This window comes from Lygodium microphyllum, chromosome 19, assembly GCF_053477565.2.
Source record: "Lygodium microphyllum isolate KBCC chromosome 19, Lygodium_microphyllum_v1.1.10, whole genome shotgun sequence".
NCBI classification, from domain to species: domain Eukaryota; kingdom Viridiplantae; phylum Streptophyta; class Polypodiopsida; order Schizaeales; family Lygodiaceae; genus Lygodium; species Lygodium microphyllum.
Window position 1 is genome coordinate 2,569,706 of NC_141153.1, and position 25,198 is coordinate 2,594,903.

At 39.3% G+C, this 25,198-nt stretch overlaps 1 pseudogene; it reads left to right on the forward strand.

Annotated features, from left to right (window-relative positions):
* The first annotated feature begins 9,409 nt into the window (after nucleotides 1–9,409).
* LOC148019498 (uncharacterized) lies at nucleotides 9,410–10,528 on the forward strand (annotated as a pseudogene).
* Nucleotides 10,529–25,198: the final 14,670 nt, after the last annotated feature.

A 25,198-nucleotide genomic window follows, 5' to 3' on the forward strand; every position in this document is an offset into this window, starting at 1 on the left:
ACCATAATCATGCAATGAAGTACATAATAAACATCTAAATATAGCAACAAAACGAGATGTCTAGAGTCTCTCAAAAAACCCTCTCTCCCTCAGCACAATACCAATCCATATACAAGGGTGGATAAACATTCCCCATAGAGCACGTCATCTAGCTCTAGACACATGCAGTGTCTCATCTCCTCTACACAAACCATCACACCCCGCAAACAAATCCAAAACATAGTCATAGCATTTTGTAAATGTAGCCAATAACCACCTAACCATATCACCAATTAAGATACAAAACATTTGCGACCGTGCAAGTAGAAACAATGAAAAAACTATACAACGAAACCTGAGAGCAAAAACATACAAAACTACTTATCGATAAAAAAGATGAGACCTCTCTGCCCCACCTCTAAGAATGGCATAATCAATATCTGTGGGAAAGACACAATCATCCAACATGTAGCTACGATACGCTAGAAACAACCTCTCTAAAATCTTCTCCCCAGCCTCTCTATCGTAGCAAGGTACAACATGACTGGCACGATGCCAAAGACACATTGTAAGATCAAGTACCTATTCATGAGTGGAAATAGAATAAGTGATCAAACCTTGTTTGCAACACAAATCTTGTTTGCAACATATAACAATATGTTTAAAGTATCCAACTTTGTTATCTTATTACCTCTCTAGTAATAGGGTGCCGATAAGCCTTGGAATTACACACGAGTGTCCAAGTGCGGGGAAGCACAAGCCCCACTCTCGCTGCATCCACAATGAACTCACCTATATGCTCTGCCAAGCACATACTGACCAAGAATCCCTCGTCGGCCAAATACTCTCACAAGCAAGATCCATGCAACCCGTAACCAGACGCTTTGAGAATGTGTTCCACTTGGGAATAGTCATGTCCTCTAAAAGAAACACAAGGGTCATAACATATGGGAAGTGATTTTGATGTAAACCTTGTATGAAAGAAAACGTAGCTTACCCAATGAAGCAGGACCTAGAGCATCCACAAGCAAGCCCGTAGGAAAATCTAGAAATATCAATCGAGCTACCTCTTGACGTGGAAGGTCATCTTTGCTATAAAGATGTGTCTTCTGTGTTGCAAAAAACTTGTTGATGCTATCCAAAAAACAACACAGAGTCATTGATGCTAAGCAAACAATGATGCAATGCTACACACAACAGGTAAATTGAGGTTCTTGCAAAACGTGGTCACCATGTTTACCTATCAAGGGCAAATCTATTAATCTGAGTCATATCCACTAGCAAAGCATCAATGTATGTTTGATATTGAAACCTTGCAATAATTATTTCAAGTAATATATTTTTAATTATCATACATGTAAGTCTTCCTCATGGGTGCCAAACAAAGCAAATGAATTTCAAGTTAAATAAGAGCTTCTCACCTTACTGAACAAGTTATGGGTCGCCTCTCCCAACTCTCTCGGCCAAGAGATGACTCTGCAAAACAAAGGAGGTGGTGGGTGTCATAAATGATTGCATCACATTTTTTCTCCGTGGATCTATGGAGGTGCTTGGTTGGCTTATAAGCCCTTTGCCTCTATTGTCAACAACGGGGCTAGCAAGAGGTGTAATAGTGGCCCCAATGGTAGCTTGAGTAGCCTGCACATGATCACGAGTACCTTGGGTGGCTTGTGTAGTATCCTTGCGAGCTTCGATGGCCTGAGTACTTCCTTCTGCACCCTCAATAACTGTAGTTGCTTGCTCCTCTACAGCAATGGGCATGGCAAGTGAATCACGAGCAGGAACCTCCTCCATGAACCCTAAAAGCATGATTCAACCTTTAAACCCCCATGCATGAGCATAAAAAGTAATTCTACAAAAGCAACAAGGCACTTTACATGGGTTGAAGTACTTACTCTTATGCAAATCTTTCTCTTGCTTAGGGATAACTCCCACTAGGTAATCGAGCCACCAAGGACAAACATTTGCCTCCCATGCCATCAAGTTCCTCTCACATAATGTTGGAGAATACATGGTATTCTCATCATGGATATCAATCCACTCTCTTGTGAATTCCAGAGCTGCATCCAATGTCTTCTCTTCTACACAATGTAGTATCCATTTGCAACATTCTCGATCCAAATGACTCCATGATGATCAAAACACAACAATGACTCCATAATGATCACTCCTCATGCACAACAATCAAAATAAACTTATAAATCACGTGTTTGGATGAATGCACAAGCTCTGGCATCTTCTTTGCAGTGTCTGAAGACTTCAGTCTATCCATGAGACATAGAAAAGTCTACAAACATTTTACAAAACTTAATATTGACACGGACATTAAGAAAAAGGTCAAGAAAGCAATATGGATTTATTGTGTTGTGTCAACCTATATGACATGATTCTTCAAGTTAAGTTTGAAGAACTCCTCAAATGAGTCTGGCAGTTGTGGACCTTCTACTTGTATCCTTTGGATCTGTAGCACGACCTCCAAATGCAAATGAGCCCAATATGTCTCTTTCTTCATGTAAACCCGAAAGAGCTTGTAATCGCCAAAGTGAGGGTATTGGGAATCTTTAAACTTCGTAAGACTCATAAGATGCAGTAATATTTTTTTCCTACGTTGCACAACAACATGCATAAATAGAAAACATTGAAGAAAAAAGGCAACACGCACGCAACTTGCTTTGTAAATACAAATTACCTTTCCAGAGAGATTTTTGAACTTGTAAGACAATACAACTTGTCTCTTGTGATTTTGAGCATGTTCGCATCATCCCACCTTAGGCTAAATAACAACTTAAAGAAATCATCCCCATTTTGGGGATTGGCAATGCATAAGTACTTGTAACCCCTATCTTTGAGGCACTCCTCTTTCGCTCTTATAGACTTATCTAATCGTTTCTTCCTCTTTGTCTCATCTATACCAAGAGCCTCAACCTTCCCAGTTTCTTTTGAGATAAAGGCATGGAATTCATCCTTTCATGCCAAAACAAAAATAAAATTATAGCAAGAGATAGAAAAGCACATTCCATACAAGAGAGCTAGATATAGAAAAGCACCTTCCATACAAGCTGAGATATTAAACTGCAAGGAGAGTTATACCATGGAGCGGCACCATGATAATTCCTTCTCTCTATACTCATCTCAACGTCAACCCACTTCCTCATGTCTGGACTCAATCTATCTAGAATGGATTCTTTGTTTGCAAGACCAAACTTTTGGAACATGTACACCTCATGAGCAATATTTGGAGTTACATGCGCCCTAGAAATACTATTGGAAACAAACATAATCATAAATATGATAATGTAATCATAAATATGACAATGAGAAGCATAGTTTAAGGAAGAAGACTTATGCATTGGTGGTATCCAATGCGAGTAGTAGCTCTGCTTCCTTCTCCATTGGCACCTCAAGGAATTGACACCGTACATAAATATGAAATTGAGCATTGCCGGAGTACTCTATAATTAAGAATCGGAGAACATAAGAATAGGATACATATATTCAATGCCTACATGTATAATGGACAAAGTATAAATGATTACTCACTTTCTTTGATGTGTCTCCACCATGTTTTTAGCCTATGGTTTCCATCCCAAACCAGGAACTTCTTGCCCCTAAGATCTTGCCATTCTCTCCCAAGAGCCATCTCAAACTCCTCATTTCTTTGACACCAAATCGAACCCTAGTCATCTAGATTGTTGGTTGTCATAGGTATGGTCTCCCCTTTAGGACCCGCAATCGACACAAGGAAGTGTCCCATAGTCTCTAGATAACCAATAGAATCAAAGGAAGGAATCAACCACTGAGCATCGTCTGTGGCAAATCCGGCTGCCTCATGAGCCACCAATCTACAAAGAGGCACAACAGGAGGCAACGTCCTCTTCTTGACATAAAGCTGGCTCAGGACATCCTTCATCAAGCCTAGAGAGACTTGCTTGCCTAGGTGCCTTGAGTGCTTTTGTTATTTTCCATCCTCAGCCTCCCCTTGAGCATTATCACCACTCATCTTTTCATTATCGTCCAGACCCTCATGGTGCACATTGGTCTCTATAAACACAAATGTTAATAAACAACAATAAAAAACAATAGTAGCAAAGCAATTATATATATAACGATAAACAACAATGAGTAACAATAAGCAACAATGACATATAAATGAAATGAATATATAAGTGACTACTTGTCTGCTCAGCAATCTCGTCAATGGTATTGGAGTCCCCATCTACTTGTGCTTCATCGCCGTCAATGAACACACATCTTTTTGGACCACATCCTTTCTTCTTTGGAGGAGTGTCCAAAGGTCTCACACGTGATGATGATTCCTGGTCTATGATCTGCCTAGGAGTACATCCCGAATGTAGCTCCATGCTGACTTGGTGTTTACTATGATGTGAGACATATTCCTTTCTCTTGCCAGGCACTCTTTTTGGTGCCATAATATGCCATCTAAGTATAAACCACAAAGAAAATTAAAATTCATGATGCCATTATGTATTGCTTAATGTTGTTGAAATCCTCGTTTAGCATAGTCAAAAAGTGAGCACATATAAAAAATCACACAACAATTCCATATAGACATACACATACATTTTTCTCCACAAGATTACCAATACTAAGCCTATTGGAAAAATATTGTATTCTATTTATGTTCTGGGTTTCTCTCACACTTTGCCGGTGGCTCTAGCTACTAACAGTGGAACAAACCTTGATGGTTGGTTCTAGGAAGTCAATGAAATCTTTTGAATCCCCTTAAAAAGGTCGAAAGTCTTAAGGCAGTGACTCGGATTTGGATACAAACCCAAAAGATGATAGCAATAGTGAGACAATGAGAATTTAGATGAGGATGATGGGAAGAAGCCCTAAGATAAAGGATAACATCAATAAATCATTAAATGGTACTTGCAAATCTACTATGAAGACCTTATGGTATTCCAAGTGTAATAGTTTAAGCCACTTGACAGCAGATTGTGGCATGATAGCTTGTGTTTGTATGTATGATTGAAAAGTAAATTGTAGTTTTGGACTAGTTTTGAACCCACTTGCTCAGTGACACAAATAGAGAAGATAGAGGGTTTGGTAGTAGCCGCCTAGACCTAGTCTAAGTCATGGACTTACCTTTTTAATTCTTGAGTGGAGATACTTGTGAATAAGTTTTTTACTATTTTTTGTTGAAAATTTCTTATTCATCTTTTGAAATCCACTAGAGTATCAAAGGGGGAAACTTATAGCCACTATGAAATTGATCAAAGTAGTTAGACATGAAGGGCACTACACACATTATGGTTGCCATTGCAATTGCTTAGACATCCAGTTGCCATCCCATCCACTTGGGAGACTTGCAAATATCATTGTGAATCTTGAATCATACATTAGATCTCTCTTTGGGCCTCATAGTGATAGAGACCTCCAATTGTGTATAGCGCTTACACTTGCTCCACAAAGATAGAGGTTTCACTTTGAAAGTCTTATGGTACATGCAATGGGAAAAACATAGGGAAAGAGGTCCTTTCTTTTGATTGGCTCTTTTTCTCCTCTTAGATGTGACTTTGATGAGCTCATTTTGAGCACCAATATCACAACTATCTTGTGTGAGCATTGTTAAGTTCATCACCTTCATTAACACTACCAATTTGACCCACATAGAGGGGGGACTACTAAGCCATTGTACTACTAGCATCTCCAACCTTCCAAGGGGACCAATCTTCAAATCATCAAAGGAAAAGTTAGCACTTACCTCAAGTTACACTCTAAGGGACTAAATGGTCACATGCTCTTGGGCCTAGAAGTCATCTTGAGACTTGGCAAATGCATGGGTAGGTAGAGCTATACACCACCACTTTTCTAGAAAAGGACTTAACCCATCCTGAATTTTCTATTCACCATCACTTCGAGTTTTGGATGATCTTCTACTTCAAATTTCTCTTGATGCCACCCCTAAGTTGTTAACTCGACCTATAAAGGTCACTCACTCACATGGTTCAGAACCAATGGAATCAAAATCACATGGTTGAGGTCCATCTACTCAAAAGAACTCGTTTGAGCTCAAGTTACAAATCAGATTGATCACTTTGGGTGATACATGTTCTCATAGCTTGAGCACCCCTTTGACTCATGAAATGGACCATCCCCGACACATGGCACCACCTAAAAGTGGACTCCAACGCCCCAAGCAGCCTATTTTGTAGCCAGCCTTAATGATCTACTCCCTTTAAGGCTTTGTGTTATGGATTTTGCCCCAGCTTGATTTGATCATCTTGAGGCTTGAATCCTTTCCATACTCAAAACATCGGGCCGACGTGCGGACGCCTCTCGATCCATAGCGCCTCTTAGCCTGTCGTATGGACTCCAATGCCTCTCGATCCATAGCACCTCTTGATCCTGTCGTAGCATGTTGTGTCGTAGCCACTCGATCTATGCCGCTTGATCTATAGTCACAGTAACAGCCATATTTGCATTTGATCTACAGTCATAGCCTGTTGTATAGTGCACTGACAGCTGTATGGTGCATTGACAGTCGTATTTGCATTTGTTTCTCCTTTGACTTGCAACGAATGACCAAGAATGATCAGAGTTAAACAAAAGATTACTTGATGAGAGCAAGGAGCTAAGCTCACTTCTGGTCTGCGTCCACGCAAACGATTTGGCGGCTCTTGTGGTCAATTTAAGATGAACTTGCACATGCTTATGCACGTTCTCTCACAAGAATCAAATAATCAAAAGCTCTTTCCTTTCAAAAGCTGACCCACCAAATAATAAGGCCTTAGGGCCTACCCACACTTATGAGGACATTTGAACTCACAAGGCCCATTAAGATTTCATTACCTACAATCAATCGTGTGCCTTTCTCTTCCAAATTCATTTGATTGTCCGTGGTGCTAGAAAATTTTTTGATTTTCCATTGTAAAGGCCATCAAGGCCATTAAATTTGGCAATTCTCAAAATGCAATTTTCCAATTAGAATTCATCCAAATTTGTCTAATGGAAAATTCATCTAGTTAAAGATCTCTAGATTCACCTAAGTGTGATTCATATTGATTGATTCTAGTTAAAGATCTCTAGATTCAAATTTGACTGATATCCAATTTGCAACCTCCAAATTTATTCGGTCATCCGATTTGACAGTTCCTACTAAAAGCAATGATTTGGGTTTTCTTACCCTTGACCATTAAATGACCAAGTAGGGACGAAGGATTAGGAAATACACATTTGTCCCAGACTACTCAAGTTCCTGCATAGCAACAAAATGAAGGGTCTTTCAACAAGAGATATTATAATCCAAACCTTCATATAACTATTTTTTATAGAAAGGTAAAACTGATAACTACCTTGAACAATTATTTTTTATAGAAAGCTAATGCAACAATTATTATTTTTTAGAAAGCTAATGCTACCTTGAACTTCCTTTAAACAAGAGTCTATCCTCATTGTTTTACAATGGAGTCTATCCTCCGCAGTAAAACATGTCTACTCACACACACACACACACACACACACTCCTTCTCTCGTATACTGGCCTATGTGCCTGTCTCACCTAAAATGGTTATATGATCATAATGTGCAAAAAAAGGGAGGTTGGCAACCCCCCCATCCTTCGCGTGCACGCAAATGATGGTAGGAAGCATATGCAAAGGACAAGATCCTTAGTGAGTTCACCTGTACACCTCCCTTGTGATCTGCGTGTGCATGGTCGACCTGACTGCTTTGCAATCTTGAGGATGATGACTTGTGGCTCAATGACCCAATGCTTCACGATCTTGAGTGAGAGAGAAATACATACACAGAGGTTGAGAGAGAGAGAGAGAGAGAGAGAGAGAGAGAGAGAGAGTGTGTGTGTGTGTGTGTGTGTGTGTGTGTCTTAGCTTGAATTAGTCAAGGTTTGAGAGAGAGAGAGAGGGCGGGGGGGGGGGGGGGGGGGAGACACAAAGCTGTGTGAGAGCGAGAGCGAGAGTAAGACATTGAAAAATCAAGAGTTCATGTTGAAAGACGTCTTCTTTTTGGCAAGGCAATGTTCTTAAGTAGGATTATACTGAGCTCTTACTACCAAGGTAGATGGCGGTGACTCTGGAGATTATATTACTAGGCATGGAAGGTCGTACTAATGCATGTGTAAAATGTCCTAGCAAACAGCCCAAATGTCCTTCTGTGTCATTTTTATTACATCTCTCATGCAAGTCTCTCACTCAATCTAATGATGTTTTAGAGTTATTGAACCGTTACTACTAAACATTCTCTATGATGTGTCATAAATGGATAGTCCTTCTGTGGCTCTTAAATTTTGATGATTCTGCTAATTCATTAATTAGTCTTCTCAAGTTACAATGATGGCCACCCACTACAACTTTTACGTTATTCAAACCCTCTCGAGACTTCCTCTATGACACCCTTTTTCCTTTGCACTTTCCTTAATTCGAGAGTCGTTGCCTTCTCTTTAACAAATCCACATTGTAAGCTCAATATAGAGTTGTCTTATTTTTCATCAATTTTCAACCCAACATAGAGCACAACATGTAAATTTTTGCCATTTTGTCGTGGAGAATAGCTGGTGATTACATAGAGCACAGGGTTTCATTAAGAAATGGAGAGCTTGTTCTGAGTGAGAACTACTTGCAGAATCTATTGCCTCCAATACAAAAATTTCAAGGGTTGCAAGCCGTCGTAGAGCATGAAGGTGGAGCAAACAAGGTCAATGTGTCTCCAAGATGGGATCATGAAGGGCATGCACACTACATGATTAGTAGCACACTATCAACCACCTACTCCATCATGCACAAAAGATTTTGTATATGTATTTGATAGTATTGAGTCAATAAAAGGTGGTAGTGGTAGTAAGTCAACTCCAATGTATCTTGATATACCCTTAGATGATAGCAAGGATGTTAACCAAGTGATAATGTCAAAAGCTAAATACAATGACAAAGGTGTGCCCATAGGGATGCATGACACAAATATTGACAAGGAGTTGCATGTGGGTAGCCAAAGCAAGGATGTGTCTTCCTATGATAAGTCCATTGTGGCCTTCATTGAGAAGAAAGCTAGTCCAGGTAGATTGAAAAAATTACTAGCACTTTGTGGATCTCCGCAAAAAGTGGATGAGCTCCCAAGAGAGTATAATGGTATGATTGCTTTTGAGCTTCTAGCTACACAAAGTAAGAAACGAATGATGGGTATAGAATAAAAATATGATGGTCACCTTTGGTCGCAGCCCTCACAAACAAATATGGCAATAGAGTGCACAATGTGTTTGAGCTATTGTCTTGGAAAGATAGACAGGTGAGCATGGGCTATCCTGTGAGTGAGGGAAACTCCAAGATAACATGTCACTATTGTCAAAAGGTTGTTAGTTGTATAGCGATTTGCAGATGCTCAATCTATTATGTGTTGCCACTAGACCCTACAATGACACGATTGGTGATCCATGTTGGGGAGCATGCTCACGATGTTCAATAGGGCACAAAGAGGGCAGCCATTGAAAAGGTACGGAGCCTTTTCAGCACAGTCCTAAAAATCGAAAAGGGAGGCCCACGAAAAATATAGATGCTAGTTGCTTGGCAGATGTTGTTTGAATCTTTGACAAAAGAAGATGAATCAAAGGCAATCTTAATAATTTTTTAGAAGAAACGATGCCACTTGTATAGAATAAAGGGTAAGCTTGTGTATCATTACTTTGTACTTATGTTGTATGCCTTGCATTTGAAATGACCATCTAGCAAACACATAGGTTTAAAGGTATTTTTTCACAAGAGAGAGCTAATCAAGTTTAGGTCATTAGTGATGGGTATGACAACATACTTCTTTTGCAAAGATGTTGTGTCTTTCCATTTTTCCATGGAAGTAGATTTCCTAGGCAAGGTGGTGTCAAGGAGAAGTGCTTCTTGTTTAAAATGTCCACTAAGGGACCAGCATCAGGGGTACACTTAGTGAATCGTATGAGGCGAACAGGAGCCGAAGATCTACGAAGTGCATGGATGCACTTCGATCATACCCATAGGGTTGATGGATGGGCAATAATGTCTTGTTCTATTTATGATCCTAGGTATGTGATAACATTATTATAGCTTACATTAAAATTTAATTGTTGCTAGCAAATACTATGCTAATGTATCAATCATCAACTAGCATGAGAGCATTGCAGGTGATTGCAATATGTGAATTTAAAGAGGAGGATGAAGAGTCTCAAATCTTGTTTTGGGAAAATCTGAATTTCGTCATGGTTCGATGTGGTCATGATCCACCTGACTTTGTTGGATTCATGTTCGATGAGGCAAGTGCAAATTGGTTGGCATTAAGGGTTGTATAAAATGGAGGATCGCATAACATAATGGAAGGGAGAGAGCGGTCTTGTCTTTTTCATTAGGAGCAAAGTTTACAAAGGCATACCAAGAAATTAGTCACTATAGATAAACAAATGCATCACATTGAAATGTGTGAAGCATGGAGCCTAGCAACGACAAGTCAACATGCATCGCTTCATGCCTCTACTATTTGAGATTGGTGGGCACAAAATGTAAACAAGGATAACATTAAGGCTTTGGATAGGTGGTTACAATGGTGGTAGCAAAGAATTTCCCATTGGGGAGGAATTGAATCTGATGTAGGTCTACTATTTTTCTTAGCTCATTAAAAGAATTTCTACACAATGTAATAATGGAGAGAGCTACTAACTTTGTTCTTAGATTTGACTCTATAAGATAACAAAAATCCCTAGGAACATGCTCAGATTCCAAGCATAAACTTTTCGAAAAGCATCCATGCTAGCCGGTTAGGAGGTGAAGGTGGAAAACGAAAGATATCACTCTATGATGCATGTGTTACTGATGTTTTGAATGCACATATCCAATGTGCAAAGAGGTTGGGCTATATCACGGGTAGGTATATTGGATTTGGGCCTTCAATGGACTCTTTAATGGCTAATGCTAGCAAAAGGAAATCCCCAAATCCTGCCTCTGTTGCACCTGCATTCAAGGTGTTGTAGCTAGCAATCCTTTGTATGAAGAGCCCACAATGCAAGGTGATAGGGAGACCGTGCATAGAAAAAAGGGAACTGGAGCAGCTGCAAGTTCCCACAACCCGGGATACGTGATTGAGTCAAGGCAACGTAAAAATAGGGGCAGGCCAGGAAGTATACAATTTGATGATGGTGAGTTGGAAGAGATATATATTTAGGATGTGGAGGAGAATGAAGAGATACCAGTCAAGCCCTTGGAAAGTGGAGTAAATGTGCCAAATGCAAGAACGTCGACTTATGTAGAAGAGGTAGAAGTGGCACAGGAGGAGTGAGCTTTATGAAGGATGCCACCTAACTGTTTGAGAAAATGTTTTGGTATGGAGGGTAGAAAGAGTTGTAGCAACAAGTTACAAAGTTGGCAAGTGGGGCTAGTCATACCATGCTTTTGGTCCGAGAGAGCCTATAAGGACAAGACCATTGCACAATGGATATGGTCTTGCAATCATGACGTCACGCATACAAACGTTGTGCAGAAACAAGTGATAGTACCACCAATAGTTCCTTTTTTGTGGCCAGTTAATATAGGGACAAATATATCAAAGGAAGAGTCTAGCAGTCTAAAACATGTTGGTTTCAAGTTTGCCTATTTTGCAACACCATCAAAGAATGAGAAGAGAAAACCTCTTACTTCTATAGAGGGTGGTTCAAGTGGGAGGAGACACAAGTGGAGGCATGGAATTTCCAAAGGCGCACAAAAGAGAATAGAGGCATCTGCTTGCATGGTTGCAACCTTCTTGGAGGAGATAATGAAACTTGAGAGGCAACATTCAGTATTTTGAGACTTGACAGAGAGTTGTTATGATGTGCACATCAAAGAAGAGCCTAGGTGCACTTGTCCTGATTTTCAAATAAGAGAATCTACCCAAAAGACATTTCTTGCCTGCAAACATATGTATTATGTGTATGTGCACATACTTGGCCTTCGACCTAAGGAGCACATGATTATACATCAGCTTGCACTAACTCCCACTGACCTTGCCTTTGTGTTAGGGCAATCACATAAGATATACCCTGTCATGTGGAAAGCCCAAAAATAAGCATAACTCATTCATTGTTTTGGCCCACTCATCATCATGCTCACATTAGTAGGGTGTGGCATGTCCTTTTTTATTGCAAGAAGATTAGGGTGTAGCAATCTTGGAAAATTTCTAGATATTGTACTCTTTTTGGGAGATACAGAAATTTTCCATTGCTCACTGGAGGAAGGTTGCCCATACTCTTTCTAGATATTGTGCTTTTTTTGGGTGATGCAGAATTTTTGGGTGTACTAATCTTGGAAAATTTCTAGAATTTTGTACCATAGCTTCCTCAATTCTGAATAGTATATGTCTTGTTGCAATTTTGAAAAAGATCAAAAAATCAATTTCAATTACAAAAGCACGAAATCGAAAGCTCGCAAAAATAACACACTCCATGCCTTGCAAGCAGCTGGGAATTTCTCAGGCCACACAAATATGTGATTTGGGAGGATGCCGAAACCTTTGTACGAAAGGGCTGTGCACAAGTCAGGATGTAATCAAGCTAGGAAAGGATAGAGATTGGAGAGAGAGACTTATTAATAGGCATTTAACTGTTTTTTTAAAGGAAATTAGGTTGACAAATGTAGCTTAGTGAGGGAGTACAAACTTCCATATGCAGTTCTTGTATGTTTGTTATATAGCAATTTTAATGATGGTGTACAAACATGTGACGTGTTTTAAAGGGAAGTACGTTTGCAGATGAGTTTTTAGTGTTGTTTAAATATATCATGAATCTCGAAAGAGGAATATGTATACATACATAGTTTGGGTGAATGATCGTGAGTTCAAACATTGACCTTTTTTTTGCTATGTTAAATGAGGTTTCTTTTCTTCAAAAAATAATACTTTTTACATCTTGTTGGGTGTCAGTATAGGTTGTTGTACCTTGTCACAATTGCATTTTTCTTATAGGTGGTGGCTTGCTCAAAATTCCTAGCCCTGCCTATGCTATCAACTATTGCTTCTATGTTAACCTCAAAGTTATTCTTGAACGGTTGAAATGTTTCTATGTCTTTCTTCATTTTCTTGGCGGGATTTCTTTGGTGTTGTTGGATTCTTTTCTCAATGTTATTCATCTGTCCTACATGCTCCTTGCCGTTTTTCTTACATTTTATGTTGTACATGAAGTACTTGCTTTTGTGTCTCTGCGTTGGCATTTCTGGATTGGCTCTTGGGTTTTGGTTGTGTAGATGGTGCCGGATGATATGGAAGTACTTGAGATGGTGGCAGGACTTGCAATGGTTGAGGTTGCATGTTTGGCACAGTTCAGTTTCTTCTTGATTTGCTTCTATCTGGATTTCTACGAGAAAAGTTAATATTATTAAATTTTTTAAATAAAACGTTTGAGAAGAAGTCATGTTTGAGAACTTGCATGTTACGTAGATTATGTTGTTGAATGGATCAGAGTTGGAACCATGTTTCTGGGTGTAGACCTTTTTGCTTAGTAGTAGGTACGTGACCTTCTCAATCGTTATTGTAAGATTGTCACGACCATAATTGTAGTGATTTTTTTCATGTAATCTTCTAGTGTGTCCTTGCCTTGTTTTTTCATGACCTCTACCAATTGGTTGAGCGAGATGTTAAATTTGTAGTGCAATAGCTCAATTGGGTATGTTCTAATGTCATTCGTTCTTGTGTCCAAAAGCGCTTGGGCCGTGCTTGTTTGTAGTGGTTTATCAATCGAGTCTTCGTACTCTACTTCGAGTTTGTCAAGTATGTCTTTGAGGAATCCTGTATGTTAAGTGCATATGAGATAGTGTTGTTATTTCAAGTGAAAATGAAGGTTGTGAACTTTGTTGGAGATTATGTACTAGTTGCAAGCTTGTCATCTGATGCTAGTCGCCATTTGTTGCCAAGAATTTGAGTAGATGTGACCATCAATTTCTAGAGGTTGTTGTACGTTGTGAAGCTGTTGATGTATGTTGAAGGCTTTTGGTCAGTGACATTTGCCATTCTCATCTAGTTTGTCGTTATATACTTGAGATTTTGTGTATTTGCACGATGGTTCTTGATTTGGTGTTGGGCGTTCTTGTGGTTTTGAATGTATAGCTCAAAGATCTACATGATGGATCAATGTGGTTAGGTGAAGTAATATATTTGTACTTTTATACATACTAAGTACCATATGGATTGTGTGTACCTCGTTCGGAGTCATCTTTGCCTTAATGGGTGTTGTGTTTCTAGATCAAAATAAGAAAAGCACATTAGTATGGTAATAAATCTATTAGTATGAGAAAATTAATAGGAAAAAACATTAGTATATTAGAAAACTCCATTTAAAAGAAGGTTTAGAAGATTACTTTATTACTTGCTACAAGAAGCATATAAGATTGTTGTGTGATGGAATGTGTTGTGTTTAATATTTGTTTGTTTTTTGTTGAGTTGTGTTGTTTCTTGACTTGAGTCATGGTATTAGGAAAGATGTCAAAGTAAAGGCAGATGGATTTGGAAGGCCAATGATACACAAATTTATTCTTTGGGTTACATGAGAGAGTATTAGGTAGACTACTTTGAGCGCGAACACACTTCTAATGTGTAGACGTGCTTTCTGGTTGACTATGGCTCCTTGCAATTTGTGATCGGTAATCACGTATGCGAGTGTCAAAGAGAACATGGATTTATGGTACCACTTGCTATTCAATGCCTTGCGTTGGTGCTTGTTGTGTCATAGGGTGAGCTGTTGGTTCGTTGACTGGATCGTGACCTATATTCTTGATATCATTTTGTCGTTTGATGTGTCAATATGGTTGATCTTACAAATCACACCATTTGTTGCACCTATGGTGAGGTCAATGTTCTCAGTTATTATTGTAGTCATGCCAACTGCTATCTTGTCTATCTTGTGGAAGTTCTTATCATGTAGCTAGGTCTGCAATGCTAGCTCATCATTTGCATTCATTTGAACTTTAACGGTGTGGATCTGTTTGGTTGGATAATATTTGTGTAGAATCTACTTGTTGTGGTTACGAACATCTTCCTTATGTGTCCATATGATTGTTGTTTTTTAATTGACAAAATCTAGGATGTTCTTCTCATTGACCATGCACTAATGTAAGCATTCGTATATCTCTTGCTTTGTTGGACAACGATGCTTGATCACTTGTAGAAACTATAAGAATGGCAAGTCGCGTGAATGCCAAACTGATGTTTGGAGAGTATGTTGCTTTCCATGTGCCCAATACGATGAGGAGGTGATGTGATATTGTTTGCAGAACTTGATTTGATGGTTTTGCAGATAGACGATAATTGTGCAAGATCACTAACTAGTATCATGAGCTTCTTACTAAATGGATTGAGCAGCAAACCTTGGCATACGCTAACTATCTGGTGCACTATTATGATGAACGTTGTCCTTGTTAACATGGACATCTCATCGATGATAATTGCATTAGCTTCTCTTATTGCAATGTAGTGTTCATCCGTCTCTTGCAATTGTACTGGATATTGTTGTGCACGTACTGGTATCTTGAACTGGTAGTGGACCATGGTGGATAGGCTACATAGTCTAGTTGTAGATACTCCTGTGCTTGTTGTTAGAAGTACACTCTTATTTCTAGCAATGAGGTTGTAACTGTAGTAACGTATGAGGAAGCTCTTTCCACTGCGTGGTGTGCCACCGCTGACAATGTGTAGACCGTATGACGCATTGATGATGTGGTTGTAGATAGCTTGTTGTTCTGTTATGTTAGAGTATTGTCAAGAATTATTCAAAACTCTTTCATGAGTTGTAACATCTTTATCCTTATTGATACAATGCTACTTTCGTAATTAGAAGCTGTTGGAGGTATTGTGAATGTCGCTGGATTATCTTTGATGAAAGGGATCTTTTGAATGATCATGTTTATGAGTTGGTGGGTTCGTCGGTCCAAGGCAAGCAAGTTTTTTAATGTGTATTTTGTAATGAACATTTGGTGGTCTTCCTCATTGGCCATGAGACCACAAAGTTTGCACTTGATGTAGTATGATTGTGTTGAGTTCTTGATGCTTATTAGTTTGGTCTTTGACCTGAATATTGTTCATTGCAGTAATGTGATAAAGAAGAAAGCTTAAGTTTAGTGGCCTGGGTGAAAATCAGTGAATCATACCAATCTCATATGTTGCTCCATGGTATTGCCATAAGCATCGCAGAAGGGTCGGTTCGAGATTAGATGCATTGGTCATTTTGGTGATGCTATAGTTTTTGTGATAGTGATAGGATGTTACATGCTCTAAGCTCGATGGTTGGGCATAGTAAAGGTCTATAGGATGCATGAGGATATTCCCTATTCTTGTGAGCTTTCACTGTCGTATTTGTGCAAGGGAGTTGTCAATGTACTCGATTGGACTCACTTTGTATGACTATCGGGATTTGCATTCAATTTAATGCCACTTCGGTGGGTGATACTGGCTTGCACAATATTGTGGTAGAGATTAATTTTTGCTTGTTTGAGTCCAAGTCTTGCAATCCTAGTCTCTTGGTATCTTCTTTCTAGATGTTCAACTTTTCGATCGGCTCCGCCTTCATTGCGTACTTGAGCATGTCGTAAGAGATGGAAGAGTTTATTACTCATTGAATATTCATGGAGCTCCCCAAAGAAGCAGTAGCGTTGGGTGATATGGCACAACATTACGATGCTCATCTCCAGGACGGTAGTAGATGTATTGTTGAGTTTCAGGGTCTATTGTTGGTTCCAAATTGTTATGTGATGCATACAAAAATCCGTACTTGCATTTACTGTGGCCATTAATTTTGCTTATGTAACGAGCACAACATCACCTATGAATTTGCTTTGCCATGATGAGGGCTCTTAGTTTTCTTGTTGAACTGCATTGTTTATCGTTGGATGGAATGTATGTAGATATCTCATTTGTTGTATTTGCTATGTCTGCTTGATGTAACCATAGGATGGCATGTGCATGTAAGGAGCCCCTATGTTGTATCTCATACCTAATGACATGGTGTTGGATGTGCCCTACACAAGCATGTTTGCCAAGGATGTACTGATAGAAGAAAAGGTGAAACCTAGTGTGGAAGAGGATAGCGCACTCAACAAGGCAGTCTTTCCATTATGATAAGATCCTTCAAGTTACACCGATGCCAAGATAGGGATCTATTGAAGTGGGAATACTATAGCGGAGGATGTGCCTAACGACCTCCTCATTGGAACTGTGCTTTTTGTGTACTTGTAGTTGTCAATGTTCCTTTGTAGGCAAGTTGTGCTTGTATTGTTCGCGATCAAGACAACCTATTTCATTTGGTATAGAATCAACATGTAAGGCTTGTGTAAGGTGTACACAAAGAATAGGGTTGATGCCCGCATCTTGATGTATTCACTTAGATAAATATTGCCATCGTAGGCACCATGGCCAAGTGAAAATAGGAATGGAAACATTGCATTTTCCAAGGTGATATCTAGGCATGGCGAGCTTCTTACAAGCAGTCCATCCGTCCTGAATGTTATTGTTCTTTTTATGAGGCAGTTATTATTCCGTAATATGATGCATGCGAGCTTATATTGATTGACTCTTTGAAATGCCCATCGTCGACTTGGCTTGACTATCTTGTCGAGAAAACTATAACATGTTTCATTATCATGTTCGGCTTGGAGCATTAGGCCGAATGGAGAGCTTTCACAATGGAGCTCTAGATTCCTCTCGATGGATTGCTTGTTGAGGATGCAAAGCCTTGTCCTTAGATGTGGATGTTCTGCTATAGCCATGTGCTTTTGGATCAGTGGATTATGTAGCATGTTGAAAGCAAACACATCCACAATATCAAATGTAGTTAGGTCAATTCTAAAAAATGACTACGAAGGCAAACCATGATTCCAAGAGACTAGAGGGTTGTCAAGAATAGATCGACGATCCGAGGTTCCATTCGCAAGTGCTATTTTCTTTTTGGAGACTGATATGGATGTATTAATGATTCTCAAAAGTTGAAGTTGTAACAGTTTTGCATTGAGAATTCGTTTTGTGTAGTCTGGTAACAATGAGACCATGTATTTGTTTCTGTCTTTGTTTGCAAGACACGGTTCGCATTTCGTTATCATGATGTTAACTCTGTGTTGATGGCATGCAAGGATGAGAATAGTGCTTGACAAAGTCATTGCTACTTGTATTTGAATTGTAGATGGTTTGTTCTTTTGCAATATGATAGCATGACCTTGCATTGTGACTATACCATAGGATGCGCACATTGTTAGTCTTCCAATGATGTTGTCACATTCTGTTGCCCAAGGTGATTCAAATTTTTCTATGTCATACCAAGTTGCAATAAAGGGTTTTAATGATGTTTTTCTACAAGCTATAGTTTTCCTTTTTCTAAAAGTCATAAAGAATTCCTTGTGAATTTGTTTCTGTGTAGCGTCCATTGATCCTGATAAGAACAATACATTTTTATAATTCAACTACACTATAATTGTTCATGAAATCAACATGCTAAACTTTGTAAAAACATATTTCAAAAAAAAAAATGAAAGCTAATTTATCTCTTTTACATGCATGAATGATGGTTTTACTTTTTTTACTTAATAGTAATTCTAATTAATAAATATAATAAATAAATAATAAACAATAACAATACTTCAAAAAATAAATGAAATGAAAAAAACATGCTATATAGCATGCCGAAGAGTTGGCACATGTCTCTTTGTATTTGAATAATTATGGGGGAAGGTGCCATTCCCCTGTCCATTTAATATATCCCATTTGTTCAAGATATACGGTTTCGGTTTTTTTTAGTACATTTGAAAGATAGTTACGCTTTCATTTTTCCCATTGATTCTAAATATTGCTTTATTTTCATTTTGTTCCACTAGTAATTAAGAGTTGTCATTCACAAGTGGATGTCCTTGGTGTTATTCTCCTTGTGTCTCTTATGGTGATTGTTGTGTTGCTCAATGCCTAATGTTGGTGGCTTGATAGCATCCTAGTCATAACATCCCATGGTTGTATCATATATGGCAGAAAGGCTTAGCACCAATTCAAAGGCTTAGATGCCTCAAGCCTTAGATGGATCAACATGCGCGATGATTGGATGAAAAGCATAATGCCTATAGATCAATCAGATGCTTAAAAGACATAAGGGTTCAACACCATGCTAGTTTTGATGCGTTAAAAGCATAAAACTTCAATAGCCATGGCAATCAAACATATTAATCATGGCATGCTAATGATTAAGGCAATCAAAAGAAGACATTTGGACTAAAGGATCAAGCATTAATCATTGTTTACGAGGTGCCAATGTGTCTAAACTGTGCCAAGTCTCAAGACGAATCTATTTGTAAGCAAGGATCAAGCATTAATCATAGTATATTAGGTTTGCAATTGAGTCCATACCGTGCTATAATATGAGAAGGAGAAGATTGGTGAGGCAATTTGATTCCTATTGATATCCTTGGTGATCTCATTGTTATCACTAATCTCACGTTGTTGCTCTTTGTGGGACTGATGATTCTTGGACTTGGCCAAGGAGTTGCAGAAATTCTTGATCTCATTGTTAGTTCGGCCAAGGAGGTGCCAATTCTTAGGATGAATCCATTTGTAACCATTGTTCTCCTCATGCAAAATATAGAAGGCTACCAAACGGCCATGGATTTCATACATACAATCATAGAAATTCGACACGGTTAAAAGGTCATGCAGCCAGTTCACATCATGAGAGAGAGAGAGAGAGAGAGAGAGAGAGAGAGAGAGAGAGAGAGAGAGAACCTGACCAAAAAGGATATGTCGATGTACTCCTAGATATTCTTTGCCATCACCATTTGCCTCTACCTGTCCATCTGCGGGGTTCTCTCATCCAACAGCTTTGCTGTGCACCCTTTATATTGATATGGTTAGCTTTATCATTAATTTTGGAATGAGCAATGCATATGAGATGCATTTATTTTTTCCCAAGATGCACTCAACACGAAATGATTTAAACAAAAAAATTTGCAAAAAATGCAAAGCGCGTTTATTTCTTCCAGAGGCAAACACAAAAAAAAAAGCAAATGAGATTTATGAGTGGCACGCGATGAAATAGAAACACGAGAAAAAAGTTGTGATTATTTTTTGTAGCGTTGTTGTGAAAAAATGTTTTTCGTAACAAGCGAGAAAATAAATGTGAATTGCGAAGATTTCATTGCGAAAAAAGTTTATTCTAAGTCTCGTGAACAATCTCGCAGTAAGTCTTGTGGAACGTAAGTCTAATTTGACATGCCATTATTGTGGGAAAGTAGGACATATCAGGACACAATGCCATAAAATGCGCAATGACAAGCACAAGGAAAAGGGCAAAGGGAAAGCGCAGGATAAGTCTAATGATCGTAGCATTGTCCCTATTAAGTCTAGTGTTAAGATCGAAGAGATCAATGTAGGGCACCAACTTGACTCTAATGATGATTACATACTTGCAGCTTCTTCTTTGGATTAGTCACAACTATCTGATGACTTGCTTGGTTTTACTCAGTGTTGGTTGATGGATTCAAGGACTTCCTTTCATGTGACCCCTCATAGAGAGTGATTCCACTCCTATTGCAGTATGACTGGATCTGTCCATTTGGGGAATGACTTGGCATTGCGGATAGTTGGTATTGGTGATATTTGACTGTAGTTTGGTTCAGGTAGTATGTTTATTTTGCATAATGTTCGACATGTATTGGCTCTCACGAAGAGTCTTATCTCTGTTGACACACTAGATGATGAGGGTTACTTTGTTTCCTTTGGAGATTCTTCTTGGAAGATCACCCCTGGGAACCTTGTTTTGGAATGTGGTGCCAAGTTTAGCACTTTATATCCCTTGGTTGCATCTAGATTCGTAGATTATGTTTTGTTTGTGCTTGTAGTTCCACATGTATCTCTTTGACATCATCACCTTGGGCACATGTTCTTAAAGGGAGTGAAAATGCTTACTTGTTTGCAGTATTTTCAGCCCCTTGACTATAAGTGTTTTGAGTCATGTGATCATTGTTTGTATGGCAGGCAGACACGTAGTACACATAATAAGTATGGCACTCTGCGCATGGGTGAGCCTTTGGCTCTTGCTCATTCTAATGTTTGTGGACCTATGTCCTATCAGTCTTAGGAGGTGCGAGTACTTTGTCACATTCATTGATGATTACTCACATAAGGTCTAGGCATATCCAATAAAGTTGAAATATGATGTTTTGGCTACCTTTTAGCATTGGCTTGCATTGGTTGAGAACTAGTCTGGGTATAGAGTGAAATATCTACGATCAGATAATGAGGATAAGTATGTCTCTAAAGCCTTTGAGCAATTTTGCGATGAGAGGGGTATTAAGCATCAGTTGACTGCCCTATATATCCCACCCCAAAATGGTATGACTGAGCATATGAATAGGACAATATGGAAAGGGTCCATAGTATGCTCAGCCAGACATGCTTACCCTAGCAGTTTTCGACTGAGGCAATGACTATTGTCGTACACTTGATCAATCCATCTCCTTACAGTTCTATTAACTTTCAAGTTGCAGAGGAGGTGTGGTTTGGAAAACCTCCCTCATATGATCATTTGCATGTCTTTGGTTGTGAGGCTTTCTACTATGTACCCAAGGAAAAGCACACAAAGCTGAATCCCAAGTCTGTGAAATGCATCTTTCTTGGTTATGGGGATGCAAGTGAGATGGGCTATTGCCTATGGGATCCACAAGCTCGAAAAGTCATCCGAGCCATGTAGTTTTCCATGAGGAAATTTGATACGTTCTGCTGCTAGAGCTAGACGTCCTTCTGAGCGGTTTGAGCCCTCCATTGATTATGTGATGGTAACAGATGCAGGTGAGCCTCTCATTTATGATGAGGCCATGCATCGTGGTGATAGTCACTCTTGGGACAGGGCCGTGCAGTCAGAGTTTGACTCTTTACATAAAAATCATACATGGGAGTTGGTTCCTTTGCCTTGTGGAAAGTGTGCATTGCCATGCAAGTGGGTGTATAAGTTGAAGAGCACCCCTAGACGCCCCAAGCTTGCCTATAAGGCTAGATTGGTTGCTAAGGGTTTTAAACAGGAGCATGGTGTTGACTTCGAGGAAGTCTTTTCTCCTATAGTCAAGATGACTATCCTATGCCTGGTCCTAACATTGGTTACTCAATTAGATCTGGACCTTTTATCAGATGGATGTTAAAACATCTTTCTTACATGGGGACTTACATGAGGAGACTTATATGCAGCAACCTAAGGGCTTTGAGAAAAAAGGCACAGACCACCTAGTGTGTAGATTGAGAAAGAGCCTTTATGACCTAAAGCAGGCACCTAGGGAATGGCACCACAAGTTTGATGCTTTTATGCATTCACATGGCTATACATGCAGTGGTATGGATTTGCGTTTATACACGAAGAAGGGTTATGATGGTAGCCTTTTGATTTTGGCATTGTATGTGGATGACATGTTGATTGCTGGGAGAGCTCTTGATGAACTAGATGCTCTGAAAAGTTAGCTTAAGAAGAGCTTTGAGATAAAAGACATGGAACAGGCCTCACATATTCTTAGGATGCGCATTTCGTGTGACTGCTCTAGGTCCTTGAGTAGTTTCATATGCAGGATGTTAAGCCTATTGGTTGTCCTTTGCCTTCTCATATGAAGGTGAGCTTGGCCAATTGTCTACAATCTAATGAGCAGAAAGCTGAGATGGCCAAGATCCCTTATGCATCCATAGTGGGCAGTTTGATGTATGCCATGATAGCCACTTGTCCTGACATAGCTTTTGCCGTGGGAGTTGTGGCACACTATATGGCTACACCTGGCAGAAGGTGGCATTGGGATGCCATCAAGGCTATCATAAGTAATTTGGAGGGCACAACAGATATGTGCATATGTTATGGTGGCTAGGATATAGGAGTCATGGGGTACACTGACTTTGATTATGCAGGATATGTAGACAATCATATATGGCTATATGTTTTCCTTTGCTAGGGGTGTTGTTTCTTGGATGTCCAAGGTGCAGAAATGCAGAACACTCTCTACTTCAAGGGCCGAGTATGTTGCAGCCACTGAGACTTGCAAGGAGGCTCTCTAGTTAGGCCGTCTAGTGGTAGACCTTGGTATGACTGACGTGGTTCCTACATTGCATTCGAATTCTATGAGTGCTATCCAATTAGCCAAGAATCTAGTCTTCCATGCGAAGACGAAGCACATTGAGGTGCGATACTACTTTATCAGAGAGGTTGTTGAGGACAAGTCTGTTGACATGTCAAGATCTCAACTGACCAAAATCCTCTATATCTACTCACAAAAAGTCTCTCAATAGAGTATTTTGCCTTCCTTAGGAAGTTGATGGACGGTGGACAAGATGACCTCTATTCCTCATCCTATTGTACTCTATGTACACATTATAATTCATCACTTTTTTTTTCCCTCTTCACTTGAGGCACATTTTCCTTTAAGTGGGAGTTTGTTCGGGGTAAAGGCGCATGTGCCTAGCCGCCCGTGTATTACTACACTGATAACACTCGCACCTGCACACTACAGGCGATGGGTGCCCATCATTGTCACTTCATTCTTTATTCTTTTAGTGACATTTGAATAAAGGGAAGGCCGATCACACATTGTGACTGTTGGAGTTTCCACATCTTGATTCTCTCTCTCTTGCTCTCTTGCTCCATCCACCATAGCTCACACCTCTCTTGCTTCTGCTTGCTCATGCTTCCACTTGGGCTTCTCCCTTCAAAAAAATGCGAATTGCCAAAGAAGATATCTAACAAAACACGAATTACTTCAATGAATGAGAAAAAATATAATTAAAAAATGTCACATAGCTGCATCTGTAAAAAAAAAAACCATTCATTGTGTGGGAAAGCTTCAAGTTAATGTTCACGAAAATTGAGTTTTACTCTAAAATCAATCACAACAATCTCAAAAACCTTCATAATTCAAAGAAGCATATCCAAAACGTTCAATGTTAGATTAGCTACAAAATTGGCAAATACATGTAATTTGATTCAAAAATTTATTCAAATTTTTGAGTTGAAGGTTATGATTATCATGGATTTGAGTGGACCCTCGATTTTCAAATGTGGTTGTCTCTCGAATGTAGGGAGACATTGTTTTTCAATAACATTCTAGTTTCAAAAAATGGTTGTAGAAACTTATGTGGTGTGGAAGGATGTGTAAGCACCTACAATTCATTTCCTTCCCCAATCTCACATAATCTGGTGGATTTTGATCTATAGATTGTGCCACATAATGGATCACCATGGTACTTGGGTGATGATCACCACATCATGGATCATTATATTACTAATTGATTATTGGACTAATCGAAATGGCATTTCACTATCAAATGTATAAAGGAGGAAATAAACAATAAACTAGCGGTTCATTTTCTTAGGCAAGTATTTGTGCATCTCATCAATGGAGAGGACAAGCCGACACATTTCCCTTTGACAATCTTTGCTCAACAATCTCATAGATAATATGAGCCATTCAACTTTACCTCGTGCTCATCGACAATCTCCCCTATATGAGGATGCATCCACGCTCAACTTTCCTATCAAAGATAGGGACTAGGAGAGAGAAAGAAGAGAGAGAAGATTGCAGAGAAGAAGAAGAAGAAGAGCAAAAAAGAGAGAAAGACAGATATGAGGAGAGAGAAAGACTAGAAATGGAGAGAGAAAGATTGGAAGAGAGGGAGAGAAGACATGGAAGCTTGGAGAGCAAGGTGAAGGAGAAAGAAGACTTGTATTAATTATCTGATAATGAAAAATTAAGTCTCTCTCACCTTATATACCAGCCAGTGTAGCTAGTATTTCCCCGTTATTAAGTCCCTCTCTCTTACATTCCATCCCCACCCGAAGGTTTTTTCCCTCAAAAACAATTTGGGCATGTGTGGTAACTGGGAGGGGCCGATCAGAGTACTACTTTGCGGCATTATTACAAGGGTATATTGATGAATGAAGAGGTATTATTGTGTATGATAGGTCATGGGGTATGTACGATACATGGGCCTTATTGGGGAGTTATAAACATGAGTTTTGACCCAAATATCTAGAGTAAATGCGGGTTGCAGACAGTGGACATCATGATGTTTACTACAGGACCTTGATGTAGTGAATCCGTCATAACTTTCTATGGGAGGCTCCGAACGGGGTGTGCTATGTATCAAAATGGAGCTCTCGAGAAGTACTTTCAGCCATGTGTGGTGTGCATTGCTGTCCGTAGTGCGGAATAAAATCTGATTTAAAACAGAGTGCTGTCTGCAGTCAGACTGGGGGAAAACAGGGCCATAG